The sequence below is a fragment of the Dendrobates tinctorius genome, unplaced genomic scaffold (genome assembly GCF_039654945.1).
Source record: "Dendrobates tinctorius isolate UK_male_01 unplaced genomic scaffold, ASM3965494v1 ptg000126l, whole genome shotgun sequence".
NCBI classification, from domain to species: Eukaryota; Metazoa; Chordata; class Amphibia; order Anura; family Dendrobatidae; genus Dendrobates; species Dendrobates tinctorius.
This window is the reverse complement of record NW_027361794.1, coordinates 5,859,760-5,883,251: the sequence shown is the minus strand read 5'-3', so window position 1 is coordinate 5,883,251 and position 23,492 is coordinate 5,859,760. Positions and strand designations below refer to the sequence as shown.

Genomic DNA, 23,492 nt, shown 5'->3' with positions numbered 1-23,492 from the left:
TGGGTCTTTCAACATGACAATGATCCAAAGCACACCGCCAGGGCAACGAAGGAGTGGCTTCGTAAGAAGCATTTCAAGGTCCTGGAGTGGCCTAGCCAGCCTCCAGATCTCAACCCTATAGAAAACCTTTGGAGGGAGTTGAAAGTCCGTGTTGCCAAGCGAAAAGCCAAAAACATCACTGCTCTAGAGGAGATCTGCATGGAGGAATGGGCCAACATACCAACAACAGTGTGTGGCAACCTTGTGAAGACTTACAGAAAACGTTTGACCTCTGTCATTGCCAACAAAGGATATATCACAAAGTATTGAGATGAAATTTTGTTTCTAACCAAATACTTATTTTCCACCATAATATGCAAATAAAATGAAAAAAAAAAAAAACAGACAATGTGATTTTCTGGATTTTTTTTCTCAGTTTGTCTCCCATAGTTGAGGTCTACCTATGATGTTAATTACAGACGCCTCTCATCTTTTTAAGTGGTGGAACTTGCACTATTGCTGACTGACTAAATACTTTTTTTCCCCCACTGTATGTATATATATATATATATATATATATATATATATATATATATATATATATATATATATATATATATATATATATATATACACACACACACACACAATGACTTATCTCTGCTAAGATAAAGCCTAGATCCTCAGGCTTCATTCACACTATGGGCGTAGCCAGGATCAAACCTGGGGGCAGAATCTCATACTGTTCCGCAGAATTTCATACTGCACACCTCAGCTGCTGCAGAACCTCATACTTCACACCCCTACAGTTGAAAATAAAGCCTGCACCTTAAGAAGATGTGGTGATGAATGCAGTCTATTTATTCCAACTATCAGTTGGTGTTACTGAAGACGAGCAATGCCTGTCCTGGGCGTCCTTTTGGGCAGCTATGAGGTGTACCTGACTGGTGCTAAAAAAAAAAAAAAAAAAAAAAAAAAAAGAAGTGTTAGTGTTAGTCTGTGTGCTATCCGGCTTTCATTCTTTTTGGTACAGATATGATATGGATAGACAAATATGGATAAATGGATATATAGATAGAGCAGATTTCTAATCTGCTTTTGATATTGAAAACATCTATGAGCTCAAAAACGCTGTGTGTGAATGTAGCCTTAGATCAGGAATAGAACAGTCATTTATAGGACATTTCATAACTTTCCCAAATTCCTATGAAAAAATATTCAGCATATTCTGCATTGAACTACTGTACCCAATTTATTATATATTTTAGGAGTCGGAGTCGGTCCATTTTATACCGACTCCAACTCCACCAAAATGAGCACCGACTCCGACTCCACAGCCCTTGTATGTATCAGCGAAAAAGGAAAAAAAAACCATTGTCATTGTTATAAGGCGGCAAATAAAAACCCCCTAAATATAAACATTTTATACCAACCATACAATTTGTAACTCTTCAGGGTAAATCTCTCTCTCACCATTGGATTAGAGCAGATACTATGAAGCTAAAGTGACTAAACAGACTTTCTGTCAACTCCATGAAGGGGCACTTTTCCGTGTTTGTCAGAACTGTCCGAGGATTATTAGAGGGGATAGTTTCACCCCAATTAGAAGGAACACCTGTGGATATTGGGGTCTTTGCCTGCTACAGTCCTGGTGTGGAGCTTCCACCTGCAGAGCCTCACTCCACATAGAGAATAATTGAGCCTCCGGCACCGACCTCCACCCGCAGAGCCGCACTCCACATAGAGAATAATGGGGCCTCCAGCACCTACCCCCACCCGCAGAGCAACACTCCACATAGAGAATAATGGAGCCTCCAGCACCGACCTCCACCCGCAGAGCCGCACGACACATAGAGAATAATGGAGCCTCCAGCACCGACATCCACCCGCAGAGCCGCACGACACATAGAGAATAATGGAGCCTCCAGCACCGACCTCCACCCGCAGAGCCTCACTCCACATAGAAAATAATGGAGCCTCCAGCAACGACCTGTGTCCTCACTCCATGCTGTATACATTGTGCGGCCCCTCAGTCCTCTCCTCACACCGAGTCCTGTGTCCTTTCTCCCTGCTGTATACATTGTGCGGCCCCTCACACCGAGTTCTGTGTCCTCACTCCCTGCTGTAAACATTGTGCGTCCCCTCAGTCCTCTCCTCACACCGAGTCCTGTGTCCTCACTCCATGCTGTATACATTGTGCGGCCCCTCAGTCCTCTCCTCACACCGAGTCCTGTGTCCTCACTCCCTGCTGTATACACTGTGCAGCCCCTCAGTTCTCTCCTCACACCGAGTCCTGTGTCCTCACTCCCTGCTGTAAACAGTGCGCGGCCCCTCAGTCTTCTCCTCACACCGAGTCCTGTGTCATCACTCCCTGCTGTATACAGTGTGCGTCCCCTCAGTCCTCTCCTCACACCGAGTCCTGTGTCCTCACTCTCTGCTGTATACAGGGTGCGGCCCCTCAGTCCTCTCCTCACACCGAGTCCTGTGTCCTCACTCCCTGCTGTATACAGTGTGCGGCCCCTCAGTCCTCTCCTCACACCGAGTCCTGTGTCCTCACTCCCTGCTGTATACAGTGTGCAGCCCCTCAGTCCTCTCCTCACACCGAGTCCTGTGTCCTCACTCCCTGCTGTATACAGTGTGCAGCCCCTCAGTCCTCCCGTCACACCGAATCCTGTGTCCTCACTCCCTGCTGTATACATTGTGCGGCCCCTCAGTCTTCTCCTCACACCGAGTCCCGTGCCCTCTCTCCCTGCTGTATACATTGTGCGGCCCCTCAGTCCTCTCCTCACACCGAGTCCTGTGTTCTCTCTCCCTGCTGTATACATTGTGCGGCCCCTCACACCGAGTCCTGTGTCCTCTCTCCCTGCTGTATACAGTGTGCGGCCCCTCAGTCCTCTCCTCACACCGAGTCCTGTGTCCTCACTCCCTGCTGTATACATTGTGCGGCCCCTCAGTCCTCTCCTCACACCGAGTCCTGTGTTCTCTCTCCCTGCTGTATACATTGTGCGGCCCCTCACACTGAGTCCTGTGTCCTCACTCCCTGCTGTATACATTGTGCGTCCCCTCAGTCCTCTCCTCACACCGAGTCCTGTGTCCTCTCTCCCTGCTGTATACAGTGTGCGGCCCCTCAGTCCTCTCCTCACACCGAGTCCTGTGTCCTCACTCCCTGCTGTATACATTGTGCGGCCCCTCAGTCCTCTCCTCACACCGAGTCCTGTGTCCTCTCTCCCTGCTGTATACATTGTGCGTCCCCTCAGTCCTCTCCTCACACCGAGTCCTGTGTCCTCTCTACCTGCTGTATACAGTGTGCGGCCCCTCAGTCCTCTCCTCACACCGAGTCCTGTGTCCTCTCTCCCTGCTGTATACATTGTGCGGCCCCTCAGTCCTCTCCTCACACCGAGTCCTGTGTCCTCTCTCCCTGCTGTATACATTGTGCGGCCACTCACACCGAGTCCTGTGTCCTCACTCTCTGCTGTATACAGTGTGCGGCCCCTCAGTCCTCTCCTCACACCGAGTCCTGTGTCCTCTCTCCCTGCTGTATACAGTGTGCGGCCCCTCAGTCCTCTGCTGACACCGAGTCCTCTGCCCTCTCTCCCTTCTGTATACATTGTGCGGTCCCTCAGTCCTCTCCTTACACCGAGTCCTGTGTCCGCTCTCTCTGCTGTATACAGTGTGCAGCCCCTCAGTCCTCTCCTCACACCGAGTCCTGTGTCCTCTCTCCCTGCTGTATACAGTGTGCAGCCCCTCAGTCCTCTCCTCACACCGAGTCCTGTGTTCTCTCTCCCTGCTGTATACATTGTGCGGCCCCTCACACCGAGTCCTGTGTCCTCACTCCCTGCTGTATACATTGTGCGGCCCCTCGGTCCTCTCCTCACACCGAGTCCTGTGTCCTCTCTCCCTGCTGTATACATTGTGCGGCCCCTCACTCCTCACACAGAGTCCTGTGCCCTCTCTCCCTGCTGTATACATTGTGCGGCCCCTCACTCCTCACACCGAGTCCTGTGCCCTCTCTCCCTGCTGTATACAGTGTGCGGCCCCTCAGTCCTCTCCTCACACCGAGTCCTGTGTCCTCACTCCCTGCTGTATACATTGTGCGTCCCCTCAGTCCTCTCCTCACACCGAGTCCTGTGTCCTCACTCCCTGCTGTATACACTGTGCGGCCCCTCAGTCCTCTCCTCACACCGAGTCCTGTGTCCTCACTCCTTGCTGTATAAATTGTGCGGCCCCTCAGTCCTCCCCTCACACCGAGTCCTGTGTCCTCACTCCCTGCTGTATACAGTGTGCGGCCCCTCAGTCCTCTCCTCACACCGAGTCCTGTGTCCTCACTCCCTGCTGTATACAGTGTGCGGCCCCTCACTCCTCTCCTCACACCGAGTCCTGTGTCCTCACTTCCTGCTGTATACACTGTGCAGCCCCTCCGTTCTCTCCTCACACCGAGTCCTGTGTCCTCACTCCCTGCTGTATACAGTGTGCGGCCCCTCAGTCCTCTCCTCACACCGAGTCCTGTGTCCTCACTCCCTGCTGTATACCAGTGTGCGGCCCCTCAGTCCTCTCCTCACACCGAGTCCTGTGTCCTCACTCCCTGCTGTATACAGTGTGCGGCCCCTCAGTCCTCTCCTCACACCGAGTCCTGTGTCCTCACTCCCTTCTGTATACAGTGTGCAGCCCCTCAGTCCTCTCCTCACACCGAGTCCTGTGTCCTCACTCCCTGCTGTATACAGTGTGCGTCCCCTCAGTCCTCTCCTCACACCGAGTCCTGTGTCCTCACCTCACACCGAGTCCTGTGTCCTCACTCCCTGCTGTATACATTGTGCGTCCCCTCAGTCCTCTCCTCACACCGAGTCCTGTGTCCTCTCTCCCTGCTGTATACAGTGTGCGGTCCCTCAGTCCTCTCCTCACACCGAGTCCTGTGTCCTCTCTCCCTGCTGTATACATTGTGCGGTCCCTCAGTCCTCTCCTCACACAGAGTCCTGTGTCCTCTCTCCCTGCTGTATACAGTGTGCGGCCCCTCAGTCCTCTCCTCACACCGAGTCCTGTGTCCTCACTCCCTGCTGTATACATTGTGCGGCCCCTCAGTCCTCTCCTCACACCGAGTCCTGTGTCCTCACTCCCTGCTGTATACATTGTGCGGCCCCTCAGTCCTCTCCTCACACCGAGTTCTGTGTCCTCACTCTCTGCTGTATACATTGTGCGGCCCCTCAGTCCTCTCCTCACACCGAGTCCTGTATCCTCTCTCCCTGCTGTATACATTGTGCGGCCCCTCAGTCCTCTCCTCACACCGAGTCCTGTATCCTCTCTCCCTGCTGTATACATTGTGCGGCCCCTCAGTCCTCTCCTCACACCGAGTCCTGTGTCCTCTCTCCCTGCTGTATACAGTGTGCGGTCCCTCAGTCCTCTCCTCACACCGAGTCCTGTGTCCTCTCTCCCTGCTGTATACATTGTGCGGCCCCTCACTCCTCTCCTCACACCGAGTCCTGTGTCCTCTCTCCCTGCTGTATACAGTGTGCGGTCCCTCAGTCCTCTCCTCACACCGAGTCCTGTGTCCTCTCTCCCTGCTGTATCCAGTATGCGGCCCCTCAGTCCTCTCCTCACACCGAGTCCTGTGTACTCTCTCCCTGATGTATACATTGTGCGGCCCCTCAGTCCTCTCCTCACACCGAGTCCTGTATCCTCTCTCCCTGCTGTATACATTGTGCAGCACCTCAGTCCTCTCCTCACACCGAGTCCTGTGTCCTCACTCCCTGCTGTATACATTGTGAGGTCCCTCAGTCCTCTCCTCACACCGAGTCCTGTGTCCTCACTCCCTGCTGTATACAGTGTGTGGCCCCTCAGTCCTCTCCTCACACCAAGTCCTGTGTCCTCTCTCCCTGCTGTATACATTGTGCGGCCCCTCAGTCCTCTCCTCACACCGAGTCCTGTGTCCTCTCTCCCTGCTGTATACATTGTGCGGCCCCTCAGTCCTCTCCTCACACCGAATCCTGTGTCCTCTCTCTCTGCTGTATACATTGTGCGGCCCCTCACACCGAGTCCTGTGTCCTCACTCCCTGCTGTATACATTGTGCGGCCCCTCACTCCTCTTCTCACACCGAGTCCTGTGTCCTCTCTCCCTGCTGTATACATTGTGCGGCCCCTCAGTCCTCTCCTCACACCGAGTCCTGTGTCCTCACTCCCTGCTGTATACATTGTGCGGCCCCTCACTCCTCTTCTCACACCGAGTCCTGTGTCCTCTCTCCCTGCTGTATACATTGTGCGGCCCCTCAGTCCTCTCCTCACTCCCTGCTGTATACATTGTGCGGCCCCTCACTCCTCTTCTCACACCGAGTCCTGTGTCCTCTCTCCCTGCTGTATACATTGTGCGGCCCCTCAGTCCTCTCCTCACACCGAGTCCTGTGTCCTCACTCCCTGCTGTATACATTGTGCGGCCCCTCACTCCTCCCCTCACACCGAATCCTGTGTCCTCTCTCCCTGTTGTATACAGTGTGCTTCCCCTCAGTCCTCTCCTCACACCGAGTCCTGTGTCCTCACTCCATGCTGTATACATTGTGCGGCCCCTCAGTCCTCTCCTCACACCGAGTCCTGTGTCCTCTCTCCCTGCTGTATACATTGTGCGGCCCTTCAGTCCTCTCCTCACACCGAGTCCTGTGTCCTCTCTCCCTGCTGTATACATTGTGCGGCCCCTCAGTCCTCTCCTCAAACCGAGTCCTGTGTCCTCTCTCCCTGCTGTATACATTTTGCAGCACCTCACTCCTCTCCTCACACAGAGTCCTGTGTCCTCTCTCCCTGCTGTATACAATTTGCAGCCCTCACACAGAGTCCTGTGTCATCTCTCCCTGCTGTATACATTGTGCGGCCCCTCACTCCTCTCCTCACACCGAGTCCTGTGTCCTCTCTCCCTGCTGTATACAGTGTGCGGCCCCTCAGTCCTCTCCTCACACCGAGTTCTGTGTCCTCTCTCCCTGCTGTATACATTGTGCGGCCCCTCAGTCCTCTCCTCACACCGAGTCCCGTGTCCTCACTCCCTGCTGTATACAGTGTGAAGCCCCTCAGTCCTCTCCTCACACCAAGTCCTGTGTCCTCACTCTCTGCTGTATACAGTGTGCGGCCCCTCAGTCCTCTCCTCACACCGAGTCCTGTGTCCTCACTCTCTGCTGTATACAGTGTGCGGCCCCTCAGTCCTCTCCTCACACCGAGTCCTGTGTCCTCTCTCCCTGCTGTATACATCGTGCGGCCCCTCAGTCCTCTCCTCACACCGAGTCCTGTGTCCTCTCTCCCTGCTGTATACATCGTGCGGCCCCTCAGTCCTCTCCTCACACCGAGTCCTGTGTCCTCTCTCCCTGCTGTATACATTGTGCGGCCCCTCACACCGAGTCCTGTGTCCTCACTCCCTGCTGTATACATTGTGCGGCCCCTCAGTCCTCTCCTCACACCGAGTCCTGTGTCCTCTCTCTCTGCTGTATACAGTGTGCGTCCCCTCAGTCCTCTCCTCACACCGAGTCCTGTGTCCTCACTCCCTGCTGTATACAGTGTGAAGCCCCTCAGTCCTCTCCTCACACCGAGTCCTGTGTCCTCACTCTCTGCTGTATACAGTGTGCGGCCCCTCAGTCCTCTCCTCACACCGAGTCCTGTGTCCTCTCTCCCTGCTGTATACATTGTGCGGCCCCTCAGTCCTCTCCTCACACCGAGTCCTGTGTCCTCTCTCCCTGCTGTATACATTGTGCGGCCCTTCAGTCCTCTCCTCACACCGAGTCCTGTGTCCTCTCTCCCTGCTGTATACATTGTGCGGCCCCTCAGTCCTCTCCTCAAACCGAGTCCTGTGTCCTCTCTCCCTGCTGTATACATTTTGCAGCACCTCACTCCTCTCCTCACACAGAGTCCTGTGTCCTCTCTCCCTGCTGTATACATTGTGCGGCCCCTCACTCCTCTCCTCACACCGAGTCCTGTGTCCTCTCTCCCTGCTGTATACAGTGTGCGGCCCCTCAGTCCTCTCCTCACACCGAGTCCTATGTCCTCACTCCCTGCTGTATACATTGTGCGGCCCCTCAGTCCTCTCCTCACACCGAGTCCTGTGTCCTCACTCTCTGCTGTATACAGTGTGCGGCCCCTCAGTCCTCTCCTCACACCGAGTCCTGTGTCCTCTCTCCCTGCTGTATACATTGTGCGGCCCCTCAGTCCTCTCCTCACACAGAGTCCTGTGTCCTCACTCCCTGCTGTATACAGTGTGAAGCCCCTCAGTCCTCTCCTCACACCGAGTCCTGTGTCCTCACTCTCTGCTGTATACAGTGTGCGGCCCCTCAGTCCTCTCCTCACACCGAGTCCTGTGTCCTCGCTCCCTGCTGTATACATTGTGCGGTCCCTCAGTCCTCTCCTCACACCGAGTCCTGTGCCCCCTCTCCCTGCTTTATACATTGTGGGGCCCCTCACTCCTCTCCTCACACCGAGTCCTGTGTCCTCTCTCTCTGCTGTATACAGTGTGCGGCCCCTCAGTCCTCTCCACACACCGAGTCCTGTGTCCTCTCTCCCTGCTGTATACATTGTGCGGCCCTTCAGTCCTCTCCTCACACCGAGTCCTGTGTCCTCTCTCCCTGCTGTATACATTGTGCGGCCCCTCAGTCCTCTCCTCAAACCGAGTCCTGTGTCCTCTCTCCCTGCTGTATACATTTTGCAGCACCTCACTCCTCTCCTCACACAGAGTCCTGTGTCCTCTCTCCCTGCTGTATACATTGTGCGGCCCCTCACTCCTCTCCTCACACCGAGTCCTGTGTCCTCACTCTCTGCTGTATACAGTGTGCGGCCCCTCAGTCCTCTCCTCACACCGAGTCCTGTGTCCTCACTCCCTGCTGTATACAGTGTGAAGCCCCTCAGTCCTCTCCTCACACCGAGTCCTGTGTCCTCACTCTCTGCTGTATACAGTGTGCAGCCCCTCAGTCCTCTCCTCACACCGAGTCCTGTGTCCTCACTCCCTGCTGTATACATTGTGCGGCCCCTCAGTCCTCTCCTCACACCGAGTCCTGTGTCCTCTCTCCCTGCTGTATACATTGTGCAGCCCCTCAGTCCTCTCCTCACACTGAGTCCTGTGTCCTCTCTCTCTGCTGTATACATTGTGGGGCCCCTCACTCCTCTCCTCACACTGAGTCCTGTGTCCTCACTCCCTGCTGTATACATTGTGCGGCCCCTCAGTCCTCTCCTCACACCGAGTCCTGTGTCCTCACTCTCTGCTGTATACAGTGTGCGGCCCCTCAGTCCTCTCCTCACACCGAGTCCTGTGTCCTCACTCCCTGCTGTATACAGTGTGAAGCCCCTCAGTCCTCTCCTCACACCGAGTCCTGTGTCCTCACTCTCTGCTGTATACAGTGTGCAGCCCCTCAGTCCTCTCCTCACACCGAGTCCTGTGTCCTCACTCCCTGCTGTATACATTGTGCGGCCCCTCAGTCCTCTCCTCACACCGAGTCCTGTGTCCTCTCTCCCTGCTATATACAGTGTGCGGCCCCTCAGTCCTCTCCTCACACCGAGTCCTGTGTCCTCTCTCTCTCTGCTGTATACATTGTGCGGCCCCTCAGTCCTCTCCTCACACCGAGTCCTGTGTCCTCTCTCCCTGCTGTATACAGTGTGCGGCCCCTCAGTCCTCTCCTCACACCGAGTCCTGTGTCCTCACTCCCTGCTGTATACATTGTGCGGCCCCTCAGTCCTCTCCTCACACCGAGTCCTGTGTCCTCTCTCTCTCTGCTGTATACATTGTGCGGCCCCTCAGTCCTCTCCTCACACCGAGTCCTGTGTCCTCTCTCCCTGCTGTATACATTGTGCGGCCCCTCAGTCCTCTCCTCACACCGAGTCCTGTGTCCTCTCTCCCTGCTGTATACAGTGTGCGGCCCCTCAGTCCTCTCCTCACACCGAGTCCTGTGTCCTCTCTCCCTGCTGTATACAGTGTGCGGCCCCTCAGTCCTCTCCTCACACCGAGTCCTGTGTCCTCTCTCCCTGCTGTATACATTGTGCGGCCCCTCAGTCCTCTCCTCACACCGAGTCCTGTGTCCTCTCTCCCTGCTGTATACATTGTGCGGCCCCTCAGTCCTCTCCTCACACCGAGTCCTGTGTCCTCTCTCCCTGCTGTATACAGTGTGCGGCCCCTCAGTCCTCTCCTCACACCGAGTCCTGTGTCCTCTCTCCCTGCTGTATACAGTGTGCGGCCCCTCAGTCCTCTCCTCACACCGAGTCCCGTGTCCTCTCTCCCTGCTGTATACATTGTGCGGCCCCTCACTCCTCTTCTCACACCGAGTCCTGTGTCCTCTCTCCCTGCTGTATACAGTGTGCGGCCCCTCAGTCCTCTCTCCCTGCTGTATAGATAGAGCGGTCTCTCAATAATGTACTCACCAGCAGCCTTGAGCGCAACACAATATCCAAGGTAGAGAATGGAGTTGATTTTTTAAGGTAATGATGTCACCGGAAAGGGCGGAGCCTAGACTGTAAGGACTTCTTCCTGGTGTGATATCAATTCCGGGGGTGAGAAGAGAATAGTGATGGAAAGTTCCGCTCTTTTGGGCGATCCGGCTCATTCGGCTCCGCTCACCATAAAGAGCCGGCTCTTTTTTTTTAATATTCAGCTCTTGTGATCAGTCCCCTGTATAAGGATCTAGTGACGCAGTGTAGACTGTTATTCAGCATTGCTGTCTCCTCAGATTGTCAGCTCTTGTGATCAGGCCCCTGCTCCTCGCTCCGGTCTCTCCTGTACAGTGAGGCCTCATTATACCCCTGTATAAGGATCTAGTGATGCAGTGTAGACTGTTATTCAGCATTGCTGTCTCCTCAGATTGTCAGCTCTTGTGATCAGGCCCCTGCTCCTCGCTCCGGTCTCTCCTGTACAGAGAGGCCTCATTATACCCCTGTATAAGGATCTAGTGACGCAGTGTAGACTGTTATTCAGCATTGCTGTCTCCTCAGATTGTCAGCTCTTGTGCTCAGGCCTCCGCTCCTCGCTCCGGTCTCTCCTGTACAGTGAGGCCTCATTATACCCCTGTATAAGGATCTAGTGACGCAGTGTAGACTGTTATTCAGCATTGCTGTTTCCTCAGATTGTCAACTCTTGTGCTCAGGCCTCCGCTCCTCGCTCCGGTCTCTCCTGTACAGAGAGGCCTCATTATACCCCTGTATAAGGATCTAGTGACGCAGTGTAGACTGTTATTCAGCATTGCTGTCTCCTCAGATTGTCAACTCTTGTGCTCAGGCCTCCGCTCCTCGCTCCGGTCTCTCCTGTACAGTGAGGCCTCATTATACCCCTGTATAAGGATCTAGTGATGCAGTGTAGACTGTTATTCAGCATTGCTGTTTCCTCAGATTGTCAACTCTTGTGCTCAGGCCTCCGCTCCTCGCTCCGGTCTCTCCTGTACAGAGAGGCCTCATTATACCCCTGTATAAGGATCTAGTGACGCAGTGTAGACTGTTATTCAGCATTGCTGTTTCCTCAGATTGTCAGCTCTTGTGATCAGGCCCCTGCTCCTCGCTCCGGTCTCTCCTGTACAGAGAGGCCTCATTATACCCCTGTATAAGGATCTAGTGACGCAGTGTAGACTGTTATTCAGCATTGCTGTCTCCTCAGATTGTCAGCTCTTGTGATCAGACCCCTGCTCCTCGCTCCGGTCTCTCCTGTACAGAGAGGCCTCATTATACCCCTGTATAAGGATCTAGTGACGCAGTGTAGACTGTTATTCAGCATTGCTGTTTCCTCAGATTGTCAGCTCTTGTGCTCAGGCCTCTGCTCCTCGCTCCGGTCTCTCCTGTACAGAGAGGCCTCATTATACCCCTGTATAAGGATCTAGTGGCGCAGTGTAGACTGTAATTCAGCATTGCTGTGTCCTCAGATTGTCAGATCTTGTTATCAGGCCCCTGCTCCTCGCTCCGGTCTCTCCTGTACAGTGAGGCCTCATTATACCCCTGTATAAGGATCTAGTGACGCAGTGTAGACTGTTATTCAGCATTGCTGTTTCCTCAGATTGTCAGCTCTTGTGATCAGGCCCCTGCTCCTCGCTCCGGTCTCTCCTGTACAGTGAGGCCTCATTATACCCCTGTATAAGGATCTAGTGACGCAGTGTAGACTGTTATTCATTATTGCTGTTTCCTCAGATTGTCAGCTCTTGTGATCAGGCCCCTGCTCCTCGCTCCGGTCTCTCCTGTACAGTGAGGCCTCATTATACCCCTGTATAAGGATCTAGTGACGCAGTGTAGACTGTTATTCAGCATTGCTGCTTCCTCAGATTGTCAGCTCTTGTGATCAGGCCCCCGCTCCTCGCTCCGGTCTCCCCTGTACAGTGAGGCCTCATTATACCCCTGTATAAGGATCTAGTGACGCAGTGTAGACTGTTATTCAGCATGGCTGTTTCCTCAGATTGTCAGCTCTTGTGATCAGGCCTCTGCTCCTCGCTCCGGTCTCTCCTGTACAGTGAGGCCTCATTATACCCCTGTATAAGGATCTAGTGATGCAGTGTAGACTGTTATTCAGCATTGCTGTTTCCTCAGATTGTCAGCTCTTGTGATCAGGCCCCCGCTCCTCGCTCCGTTCTCTCCTGTACAGTGAGGCCTCATTATACACCTGTATAAGGATCTAGTGACGCAGTGTAGACTGTTATTCAGCATGGCTGTTTCCTCAGATTGTCAGCTCTTGTGATCAGGCCTCTGCTCCTCGCTCCGGTCTCTCCTGTACAGTGAGGCCTCATTATACCCCTGTATAAGGATTTAGTGACGCAGTGTAGACTGTTATTCAGCATTGCTGTTTCCTCAGATTGTCAGCTCTTGTGATCAGGCCCCAGCTCCTCGCTCCGGTCGCTCCTGTACAGTGAGGCCTCATTATACATCTGTATAAGGATCTAGTGACGCATTGTAGACTGTTATTCAGGACTGTCGTTTCCTCAGATTGTCAACTCTTGTGATCAGGCCCCAGCTCCTCGCTCTGGTCTCTCCTGTACAGTGAGGCCTCATTATACTCCTGTATAAGGATCTAGTGACGCAGTGTAGACTGTTATTCAGCATTGCTGTTTCCTCAGCTTGTCAGCTCTTGTGATCAGGCCCCCGCTCCTCGCTCCGTTCTCTCCTGTACAGTGAGGCCTCATTATACACCTGTATAAGGATCTAGTGACGCAGTGTAGACTGTTATTCAGCATGGCTGTTTCCTCAGATTGTCAGCTCTTGTGATCAGGCCTCTGCTCCTCGCTCCGGTCTCTCCTGTACAGTGAGGCCTCATTATACCCCTGTATAAGGATTTAGTGACGCAGTGTAGACTGTTATTCAGCATTGCTGTTTCCTCAGATTGTCAGCTCTTGTGATCAGGCCCCTGCTCCTCGCTCCGGTCTCTCCTGTACAGTGAGGCCTCATTATACCCCTGTATAAGGATCTAGTGACGCAGTGTAGACTGTTATTCAGCATTTTTGTGTCCTCAGATTGTCAGCTCTTGTGATCAGGCCCCTGCTCATCGCTCCGGTCTCTCCTGTACAGTGAGGCCTCATTATACACCTGTATAAGGGTCTAGTGACGCAGTGTAGACTGTTATTCAGCATTGCTGTTGATAAGAACTGAAGGAGTTAAATTGAGTTCTGTCTATGTTGCATTCTCTTGTTTTAAAACCTTATCTTTTCTTTGAGGAGATGTCTCAGACATCTCCCTTGTGAACCAAGGTCAAATACCTCTGCTTTTTCGCCTAAATGACTTTCTTTGTCGAAAACAAGTTGTAAAATCATTTGTACTGCGCATGTCTGTAAAATGTTTAAATTCTTTACTATAAAAGACGGAAGCCTAACTGATAAGCCAGAGGCGCTCAGCAGGCATCCCGAGTGGTATTATACAGCTTATGTCTGTGTTATCCTTCTCGACGGAGCAATTGATTAGAGACATATGGTGCTTCACACCTAAGAACATCGGTCCTTCAGATGAAAGAGTAATCTGAGGGATCCCGACAGTTTCCTGGCGCCCGAAACAGGGACCTGATATAGGCACCTCTCCAAGACTACCCGATCTACAGACCACTCCAGTTACTGATGAAATTGTGAACAGCAGACCTAAACACCTGGCCAGGTAAGAGATCAATTTTTCTCTTCTCTGCTCTTCATAATCTATCATTATAACTAAGGTCCGTATAAAGGGGAATCTAGTAGAGGAGGGGGCCGTAAAATCAGGTCCATATAAGAACTCTGAGGAAATCGGGTGTGACACGCATATGTAATTTCTGCTCGAATGAGAGGTTACTGTAGGTTCTGTCTGTGCACAGCTATTTTTAGAAAAAGAGCTGATGCAAATCAAAATGGGAGAGGTCTGACATTACGGAATATAAGGCTGGGTGAACAGTTCATACTGCGCAGCCCGGACGGACAAGTTTTTCACAATAGACGATTCCGCACTAGGAATAGAGGAGGTTGTTGAATGGCTACTTTGATTTGAAAGGTTGTGGAAAGTAGAAAAATAAGCTGCACAGTAGGTATTCGTTCAAAGAGTGGTGATATTGCCTAACTGGGCCATGTGACAGCGTCCTTTCGGGGAGGTCACCGCCTAAGCTTAAATCAACACCCTTTACGAATAAACCTTGTGACAGATAAGAGTGTGACCGAATGAGCACAGGACCGTGAAATGAGCCTGTGACAGGATATGACTGAAGAACCCCAGTAGATGGACACTTTATTTACAATCCTGTGTGTTGTGGGAGTATTTCTGTTCGGATGCTACATAGCATATAAGTACACGAAACACGTAGTACACCGAGGAACAGACACTCCATTTAGCCTGTTAGCACCTTAGGAAGAAGGTAACGAGGTATAGTAGAGCCTAGTCTTGAGCTTACCCAATACACCACCTAAGGCAGGGGACTAACAGGAAGACAACAAGAGAGACAGGATAAGAATAAAAGATAAGATGGGGAACAGTCAGGGAAAGACACCTGAAGAAGGAAATCGGTTATGTGATATAATTGAGGATAGATATGGAAGTAGTGCAGCAAAGAACCTGGAAAAAGTATTAATCAAATCCAAAGTGCAAGATAGGCAGGCTGTGTGAATCCTTGTATATATGTCTATGAGAACCTCTGAATAAGATGAGAGATGAGTAATTGAGTAAAAAAAAAAAAAATCAGTGAATGAGCACGTATGAATGAATCATCACACATCGTTTTTGTGTCAAGAGATTTGTGACCTTTCTAGTTGTGGTGGAATCCCGGACAGATGCGTTATAGATATTTCAAATCTACATCTGAGATTGAATGAATTGAGTAATGATATAGTTCGTGTTATATGTGGCATTACATTGTAAAGTTTCCTGAATGCATTTGGCCAGAAAAAGGGCAAGGCATGGTTAATCTCATTATACAGTTATCTGCCCTTACAGTGAAATCCCGTGATTTTGAGTTTCTTTGTAGAAATTGATTTTGATAAGTCTAAAGAACTACAGAATTCTGTGAAGGACGACGCTGCATTCTGACGGGAGGGGGGAATGATACCGCTGCGTAGTTTTTCTTCTCCCTTCGCTCTTATCTCTGCTGAGTGTGAGCTGTGCTCAAAATTCTCTGTAATTCTATCCGTAAGGTACACGCTGAAAGATTTGTGCATTTTAAAGCAACAGTACTTAATTGAAGATTGGAAGTTAAAAGTAAGATATGGTGCCTAATTTAGAAGGGAATTGTAAGTGATTGCTTGGTCATTAATGTGTTTGAACCTGCTTCTAGTTGTGTGATTGATTTGTATAGCAAATTGTGTCAAATTACAAGAGACAGAGAAGGAAGGAAGCAGTAAAACAAGTGGGACAAATATTGAAAAAGGCAAAAATACCAGAGTGTGAATGTTTGGATGTACAAAAAGGCACAGACAAGGGAAGAAAATAGCAAGTGAATAAATGATGCTTGAGAATGTGCAGCAGTGTGGAAGGTGTATTATGAATGTTTGATTGACAAAGTGTAACCAGAGACCCAGACAAAACAGATGGACTTGTAAACACTGTGGTCAGACTCAGACAAACCCAGACTGAATAGCTACTTGTGTGACCTGTGCTACTGACCTAAGAGAATTGCACTAAATCCTATCCAGACTAGATCATAAGAAGCTGACATAATAGTGTGGATAGTGGGTAGTGGGGACATTGGCCCTTGAGGAGTAAGCTGACAGTAGACATCAGACGGCCAACCCCATCAGGACCTAGAAGTGTGACTAGAATAAGAAAGATGCAGGTGTATTATCCCTGGAGCCCCTCTGACCAGCTAGCTTTGCTGAAGCAGCTGCCTGCCCCTGAAGACCAACCATTCCCGTTTTACAGACACATAAAGGAAGTACAGCAGACATATAAGTGTACCTGGGCAGACCTAGAGAGGTTGGTGAGTTTAAAGGCAGGTGACGCACTAGATCATATAATTAAGACACACAGATGTGACAAAGAATCAGGCTTGGGGCATGGATGATAAATCTGCACGATCTGGGGAGACGTACTGTGAGTCACTAAGACAATGGGCTGCAGTGGAACAATCAGAGCAGTCCGTACTCCTGACTAATGTGACACAGCAAAAAGGAGAGAGAGTAGAGATGTACTTTGGACGGTTACAGCTGAAATGGGCAGATATGGGGTACATTTGCATAAACCCACTTGATGTTAGAATACTGGTGAATGCATTCATTGACGGTATGAACAAAGACTTACGAGACGCAGTACAGACAGCCAGACCTGAATGGAGACATGTAGATCCGAAAGACCTCCTTAAGGTAGCTAAAGAAATTGAGCAAACAAGGACAATAAAACGACCTGTCATGTATGCTGGAGCACAAGGAAAAAAGTGGAGACGTAATAGGGAAGGCATGTGAGATGACACTGACGTTTCTTTTGACAATCTATTCCCCACATGACATCCATGCCATACTCCTACAAGTTCAACCAAAACATCTGTCTATGGCCAGACAGCTCCGACTTGAGTGTGCTCTACTAATTCCTGAGTATGTCACTCCTCAAAAGATGTAACGTTCTGAATCCAGCCACCCTCCTGCCTGTGGATTCAGAAAAGGGGGAATTGGTGACCGTATTGGCAAGTGAGGAAGGATACTTTGACATGACGCATGAACATGTCTGCATAGAACTGATGAGTCAGGAGACAGTTGGGTTTGCACACATTCATGAAAAACCTGTTCCTAATGCAGACTTTGAGTTTCTTTTTTGTAGATGGCCCCAGATACCACCAGGATGGACGATTCTACACTGGATATGCAGTAGTATCCTCACATGAGGTAATCCGAGCGGAACCACTCTCTCCTCACATGTCGGCGCAGGAGGCAGAGTTGAAGGCACTCACTGAGGCGTGTAGAGCCGCTGCAGGTAAAGTCGCTAATATTTTCACAGATTCGAAGCCCATTAAAAATGCAGAGCTGGTGAAACAATTGATGGAGGCATTGATGTTACCAGTCCAGGTTGGCATTGTCAAGGTAAAAGCACACACAAAGGTGACTCCGTGGAGGTAGAAGGCAATAGAAGGGCGAACGAGGCTGCTAAAATAGCACAAGGCGGCCTAGAGAGAGCAGTGGACGGTGGCGGGGAGTCAGCGTATTCCAGCCACATTGGGTCTAGATGTCCTGAAATCCCTCCAGCAAAAGGCTGCCCAAACAGAGAAGGTACACCGGGGGGAGACTGGGAGCTGAGCTGAACTCAAATGGAGTATGGGAGAATAAGGATAAAATGTGCCCACCAAAGTCCCTGTTCCCAATCATGGCGCAAGCAGCACATGGCCCCAATCACACCTCAAAAAGTCACATGTGTGCCATGGTAGATGCCTTCTGGATCGCTCCTGGCTTCAGTTGCGCAGCCGCGAAACTTGTACAATCATGCCTCATCTGTGCACAGCACAACCCAGGTAAAACAGTAAAAGTCCCTAAGAAAGCGACACCTAGGCCTCTCTACCCGTTTCAGAGACGGCAGATTGACGACATACAGCTACCAAGGTAGGAGTGTATGCAAATATCCTAGTATGTGTAGATCTCTTCTCTGGATGGCCAGAGGCCTACCCGGTGAAAACGGCTACAGCTCGAGCCACTGCAAAGAAACTGGTGATGGAACTAATACCACGATTCGGTGTCCCTGAAACAATTGAATCAGACAGAGGTACACACTTTACTGCTGAGGTAATGCAAAATGTAATGCAAATGATAGGTGTAGAACAAGCATTTCATACACCCTACCACCCACAGAGTTCAGGGAAGGTAGAGAGAATGAACGGGACACTAAAATTGAAAATACAGAAAACCATGGAACAAACCCATAAACCATGGCCAGAGTGTCTCCCATTAGCATTATTCTCAGTAAGGTACACACCCACGGGGAAAGCTAAACTGTCACCCTTCGAGATACTGTTTGGAAGACCACCGAACACAGGGTTGTACTACCCACAGGTCTTAACACTCAATGTGGATAATTTGACAAGTTATGTAATCCAGTTGCAAAAGCATTTAACTCAAATGCATTCTCTAGTTTTCTCTTCCATTCCAGATCCAGATAGTGTGGAAGGAATCACTGTCTACAACCTGGTGATTACGTATATGTCAAGAAACACTCCAGAAGACCCTTGAACCCCGATATCAAGGACCTTACCAAGTACTCCTAACAACGCCTACTTCTGTTAAGTTGGAAGGACGACCAACCTGGATCCAGGCATCGCATTGCAAACTAGCCACAGGAATTAACAAAGCATAAGAGTGCATAATGTTTTGGTTTGGTTTTGTTGCATTTTCTGTAATAATGGTAGCTGCGTGGGACAATCTAAATTCTCCAATGTCCTTGAATAATAAGTTTATACAACATCATGAAAAAATTACTGAATGATTGGTCAAATCATTTGCTGGATCTGCACACATTCACCAGTATCAGCCACTAGTATTCCGTTCCTTGTTATTCCTGTGCCACCCGAGGAATTATTTGCCTGGACCAGTTGTTCTGATACACTTGCTAATAATGCCACAAATAATGTGAAGTTATGGAACACAACTGTTGGAATACCTATTGTGGGATGGGTAGGATACCCTTGGTGGCAGGGTAATCTTTCAGGAAGTAATACATACCTTCAATATCTGGCATATAAAGGGGGGGCTTGGGTACCCAGGAATAGAACTCGATTAACCTACCTGGGGCAAATTCCAATGTATGGCCTACAAGTTAGTTTTAATGTAACTTCCCACTCTACTGATGCCTTCAAACCAATACTGCTAGAAAGAAGGTTGCATAACACGTCCTGGGAGTATTCCAATTTATTTCCCCAGGGCAATAATGAAACTTGTTTTAATATTTCAGGTAATATACCTTGCAACGAGTCATCTGGATATGAGAAAGGAACTCCCACCTGTGGAAATCCCGATGTAGGGTATTGTAGCCCTCTAGGACAACTTCCAAATTGGTGTATGCTTCAGAATGTATCTGCGTTCATAGATTTAGTCCATAGACTGGTATTACAACATTCAGCCCTATGGGACCTACCTAGTGACATGTTCTGGGTATGTGGAGACAATGCATATAAATGGTTGCCAGTAGGGGTAAAAGGTGCTTGTACTCTGGGTCGTTTGACTCCAGCTACCTTTGTTATTCCGAATGACCAGTTGAATACTCAGAGCATACCTAAACACACGTTGTACAAAAGAGCTGCTGACAATACACCTCGCCTCTCTGGGAGACCACATATAGTGCAGATGAGTGTGGCTAATAAAATTGTCAGTTCTATTTTTATTTATCCTATGATTACTCAAATGTGGGATAAATTAGTCAGGGCTACAGATTACTTAGATGACCAAATATGGGATATATTGGATATATTGAACACCACCGTTGCTGTCCAAAATCAGCTCATCATAGCCACTAATCAGCATACCATAGTATTAGATTATTTAACTGCAGCGCAAGGAGGTATGTGTCAAGTCATCGGACCAGCTTGCTGTCATTATATAGATCCCAACAGCATTATAAAGTTAAAATTAAAAATAGAGGATGTACATAAACTTAGAGATCAGTACGATAAAGACAATGATCGTACTAAGGATAGTTGGTGGTCAGATACATTCTCCTTTCTTAATCCAGCTAATTGGTTTAAGGGTATTGGAGGCTGGATAGCTGGGATTATACTAAGTCTATTACGTATTGTTGTTTGTATCTTCGTAATATATGTGCTATTGAAACTTGTTTTTTGGTGTATCTCTGTATGCAAGAAAAGATGTAGAAATAGATAAGGAAGTTTGACTGTAAACAACAAGAATTTAACTATTATTCCTTTGAGTCCTAGATTGACATCTCATTTCTGGCATGAAGGAGCGTACTCTTGCAATGATGGACGTGGCTTCAGTATCTGGGGGATGGAGAAGGTAGAAGACCTGTCTCCCTTGGGAAACCCGTCGGCCTGGGATAGTACCTGGTGAACGAGCCACTATCCGCTGTTGTTGCAGGATCCAGTGTTCCAGATTGTGGAAAATGAAGATGTCAAAGGGGGGAATGATAAGAACTGAAGGAGTTAAATTGAGTTCTGTCTATGTTGCATTCTCTTGTTTTAAAACCTTATCTTTTCTTCGAGGAGATGTCTCAGACATCTCCCTTGTGAACCAAGGTCAAATACCTCTGCTTTTTCGCCTAAATGACTTTCTTTGTCGAAAACAAGTTGTAAAATCATTTGTACTGCGCATGTCTGTAAAATGTTTAAATTCTTTACTATAAAAGACGGAAGCCTAACTGATAAGCCAGAGGCGCTCAGCAGGCATCCCGAGTGGTATTATACAGCTTATGTCTGTGTTATCCTTCTCGACGGAGCAATTGATTAGAGACATATGGTGCTTCACACCTAAGAAAATCGGTCCTTCAGATGAAAGAGTAATCTGAGGGATCCCGACACTGTTTCCTCAGATTGTCAGCTCTTGTGATCAGGCCCCAGCTCCTCGCTCCGGTCTCTCCTGTACAGTGAGGCCTCATTATACTCCTGTATAAGGATCTAGTGACGCAGTGTAGACTGTTATTCAGCACTGTCGTTTCCTCAGATTGTCAGCTCTTGTGATCAGGCCCCGACTCCTCGCTCTGGTCTCTCCTGTACAGTGAGGCCTTATTATACTCCTGTGTAAGGATCTAGTGACGCAGTGTAGACTGTTATTCAGCATGGCTGTTTCCTCAGATTGTCAGCTCTTGTGATCAGGCCCCTGCTCCTCGCTCCGGTCTCTCCTGTACAGTGAGGCCTCATTATACCCCTGTATAAGGATCTAATGATGCAGTGTAGACTGTTATTCAGCATTGCTGTTTCCTCAGATTGTCAGCTCTTGTGATCAGACCCCTGCTCCTCGCTCCGCTCTCTCCTGTACAGTGAGGCCTCATTATACCCCTGTATAAGGATCTAGTGATGCAGTGTAGACTGTTATTCAGCACTGTCGTTTCCTCAGATTGTGAGCTCTTGTGATCAGACCCCTGCTCCTCGCGCCTATCTCTCCTGTACAGTGAGGCCTCATTATACCCCTGTATAAGGATCTAGTGATGCAGTGTAGACTGTTATTCAGCATTGCTGTTTCCTCAGATTGTCAGCTCTTGTGATCAGGCCCCCGCTCCTCGCTCCGGTCTCTCCTGTACAGTGAGGCCTCATTATACCCCTGTATAAGGATCTAGTGACGCAGTGTAGACTGTAATTCAGCATTGCTGTCTCCTCAGATTGTCAGCTCTTGTGATCAGGCCCCTGCTCCTCGCTCCGGTCTCTCCTGTACAGTGAGGCCTCATTATACCCCTGTATAAGGATCTAGTGATGCAGTGTAGACTGTTATTCAGCATTGCTGTTTCCTCAGATTGTCAGCTCTTGTGATCAGGCCCCCGCTCCTCGCTCCGGTCTCTCCTGTACAGTGAGGCCTCATTATACCCCTTTATAAGGATCTAGTGACGCAGTGTAGACTGTTATTCAGCATTGCTGTTTCCTCAGATTGTCAGCTCTTGTGATCAGGCCCCTGCTCCTCGCTCCGGTCTCTCCTGTACAGTGAGGCCTCATTATACCCCTGTATAAGGATCTAGTGACGCAGTGTAGACTGTAATTCAGCATTGCTGTCTCCTCAGATTGTCAGCTCTTGTGATCAGGCCCCTGCTCCTCGCTCCGGTCTCTCCTGTACAGTGAGGCCTCATTATACCCCTGTATAAGGATCTAGTGACGCAGTGTAGACTGTTATTCAGCATTGCTGTTTCCTCAGATTGTCAGCTCTTGTGATCAGGCCCCCGCTCCTCGCTCCGGTCTCTCCTGTACAGTGAGGCCTCATTATACTCCTGTATAAGCATCTAGTGACGCAGTGTAGACTGTTATTCAGCATTGCTGTTTCCTCAGATTGTCAGCTCTTGTGATCAGGCCCCTGCTCCTCGCTCCGGTCTCTCCTGTACAGTGAGGCCTCATTATACTCCTGTATAAGGATCTAGTGACACAGTGTAGACTGTTATTCAGCATTGCTGTTTCCTCAGATTGTCAGCTCTTGTGATCAGGCCTCTGCTCCTCGCTCCGGTCTCTCCTGTACAGTGATGCCTCATTATACCCCTGTATAAGGATCTAGTGATGCAGTGTAGACTGTTATTCAGCATTGCTGTTTCCTCAGATTGTCAGCTCTTGTGATCAGACCCCTGCTCCTCGCTCCGCTCTCTCCTGTACAGTGAGGCCTCATTATACCCCTGTATAAGGATCTAGTGATGCAGTGTAGACTGTTATTCAGCACTGTCATTTCCTCAGATTGTCAGCTCTTGTGATCAGACCCCTGCTCCTCGCTCCGCTCTCTCCTGTACAGTGATGCCTCATTATACCCCTGTATCATGATCTAGTGATGCAGTGTAGACTGTTATTCAGCATTGCTGTTTCCTCAGATTGTCAGCTCTTGTGATCAGGCCCCTGCTCCTCGCTCCGGTCTCTCCTGTACAGTGAGGCCTCATTATACCCCTGTATAAGGATCTAGTGACGCAGTGTAGACTGTTAATCAGCATTTTTGTGTCCTCAGATTGTCAGCTCTTGTGACCAGGCCCCTGCTCATCGCTCCGGTCTCTCCTGTACAGTGAGGCCTCATTATACACCTGTATAAGGGTCTAGTGACGCAGTGTAGACTGTTATTCAGCATTGCTGTTTCCTCAGATTGTCAGCTCTTGTGATCAGGCCCCAGCTCCTCGCTCCGGTCTCTCCTGTACAGTGAGGCCTCATTATACTCCTGTATAAGGATCTAGTGACGCAGTGTAGACTGTTATTCAGCACTGTTGTTTCCTCAGATTGTCAGCTCTTGTGATCAGGCCCCAGCTCCTCGCTCTGGTCTCTCCTGTACAGTGAGGCCTTATTATACTCCTGTGTAAGGATCTAGTGACGCAGTGTAGACTGTTATTCAGCATGGCTGTTTCCTCAGATTGTCAGCTCTTGTGATCAGGCCCCTGCTCCTCGCTCCGGTCTCTCCTGTACAGTGAGGCCTCATTATACCCCTGTATAAGGATCTAATGACACAGTGTAGACTGTTATTCAGCATTGCTGTTTCCTCAGATTGTCAGCTCTTGTGATCAGACCC

The 23,492-nt window shown here is 49.8% G+C and overlaps 2 protein-coding genes across 3 annotated transcripts in view; both read right to left on the bottom strand.

The window, feature by feature from the left end:
• LOC141047227 (uncharacterized) overlaps positions 1-10,461 on the bottom strand; it is a 480,556-nt gene extending 470,095 nt beyond the window's left edge. The window contains exons 1-2 of the mRNA XM_073542181.1: positions 10,345-10,461; positions 808-929 (exon numbers count right to left, since the gene is read on the bottom strand). The gene's annotated coding sequence lies outside the window, so the exon portion shown is untranslated. The remainder of the gene's footprint in view (positions 1-807; positions 930-10,344) is intronic.
• LOC141047235 (uncharacterized) overlaps positions 1-23,492 on the bottom strand; it is a 376,268-nt gene that overhangs the window by 181,772 nt on the left and 171,004 nt on the right. The gene's annotated exons all lie outside the window — the stretch shown is intronic.